This window comes from Montipora foliosa, unplaced genomic scaffold, assembly GCF_036669935.1.
Source record: "Montipora foliosa isolate CH-2021 unplaced genomic scaffold, ASM3666993v2 scaffold_459, whole genome shotgun sequence".
NCBI classification, from domain to species: Eukaryota; Metazoa; Cnidaria; class Anthozoa; order Scleractinia; family Acroporidae; genus Montipora; species Montipora foliosa.
The window spans coordinates 917,992-919,870 of NW_027179766.1; the positions used below are offsets into that span (position 1 = coordinate 917,992).

Below are 1,879 nucleotides of genomic sequence, written 5' to 3' on the forward strand. Positions count from 1 at the left end.
AGGGCTTACTGGAATAATCTTTTGCTGCTGCCCAACAATTCATGGTTTTCGGAATAATAAAGAAACAAACTGCATTATTTTCTGTCGTTTAAATGGCTACTCTTAAGACGGCCTGACCCTACTCACTCCGCTCCCATACTAGGAAAAAATCCTAAAAAACAACTATTAACGTTTTATCTGTGCGCGTACTTTGCAGAAAAAGCCTTCATTCAAATTTAATTGCAGCAAGTCGTTTCATGAAATCGTCGAGGCTAGGTCTCTGTGACGGTGATGCAGCTGTCGCCTCCTTGACCAATAAAATCCCACCATTTGAGAAATAGATTTTAACATTCTTGCTAACGAATATACAACGCTGGCGGCGCTGTAAAGCCGGTCCTTAAAAACCTCTGGGGCCAAATACGTTTTTCTTTCTTCAGGCAACATTTTTTTCCCGGTTGATACCAAAAACTCTGAACCTGTTCCTGCCTTACTGCTTTTACCAAAATCTATGAGGACAGGAATGTACTTGTCTGAGGCTGTCAGGCTTTTTTCAAGAACTACATTGTTGGCCTTGATGTCATTGTGTAAGTATCCCGCTAAATGCACATATTTCAGCGCGGAACATATTTCAAGAAATAACTCAGTGCTAACGAATGGTGTAAGCATGTTTGTGCTTGCAGCCTGGTGAAGGGTTATACTTTCATCCTCTACACCATGAAATTGCGTGACCAAGCACAATGGTTCTTTTTGTGTGACGATACCTAAAACCATGGGCAGCCTGGCATGGTCATCCAATGCACTGACCACCTTTGCCTCATGCAGTAGACTTCTCCTTGCTCTCTCTTTGCCTTCTGTGGTGTTATTGTGCGTCATTTTCTTAACAATCACATCAATATCCACATACATCAATACCTCGATAACGCGCGCGATAACACTCTCCGTAACTTCCTCTCCCAACTACACGTTCTGAGAGGTATTCAATGTGATCAGGGTTTAGTTCCTTAAGATCTGCCTTAGCATCCTTACTAGTCACGCATCCCTTTCTTACTGGTCGAGGATCTCGATGGAATTTTGAATGTCGTGGTTTACTTGTATTAACTGGTTCAATGAACCCAACTTTTCTGCTCCGTGCCGCTTGCAACATCAGAGCTCCTCTTGAATAGGATTTTCGCGGTTGCCTGGCATTGCTCGGGAAATCAGTTGTTTCTGGAAGAGGAGAAGAACGCTTCTTTTGATCCGTTCTTGTTCTTGTATCACATGTGGTGTATTTGCTTTTTCATTTGCTTCCCGCCTTGTTACGATTAGCTTGGCTGCCATTCGCTCCTCCCGCTTTCTTTTTTCCACTCTTTCAACTGCTTTGACTTTTCTTCACTGCTCTTTGCACGAGAGTAAGTGACCCGCACTCGCTTCGAATTCTGCTTTTGCGAATTATTTTCGCTGGCGGAGTCCTCCATCTCACTGTGGGTCTAAAATAAATTCACTCGACGTCGCTGTTTTTTAACTCACGATCTAATTTCACAAGGCGTTTTTATTTATCACGAGTGAATCGATATGGCATATTTGTAAAGATCATATTCACATGGCTTTTTGTGGTTCATTTCCGAAACAACGACAACATCCACGACATTAAAACAGATTATGACGCCTTGCCGGTCTCATAGGAAAAGAACCCAGTGGGCCTCAAGTTGAGGTATGTCAGTAATGCTAGTGTATTTCACTAGCATTCCTTTGCAACTCTTACAGAAGACGTCTGCTGCGTTCCCTCAGTCGGGACCCCATTAATCTTAAAGAGGGTCATATTCTTGTTGTTAACAAACGGGAAGTAGCACAAACTTTTACCGCGCACTTTTCATACTTCTTGAGGGACAATGATAGTGATCACAATGATAATTCTCCTTTT

The 1,879-nt window shown here is 42.5% G+C and overlaps 1 pseudogene; it reads right to left on the bottom strand.

Moving 5' to 3' along the window:
• Positions 1–234: 234 nt before the first annotated feature.
• Positions 235–1,123, bottom strand: LOC137989475 (uncharacterized; annotated as a pseudogene).
• Positions 1,124–1,879: the final 756 nt, after the last annotated feature.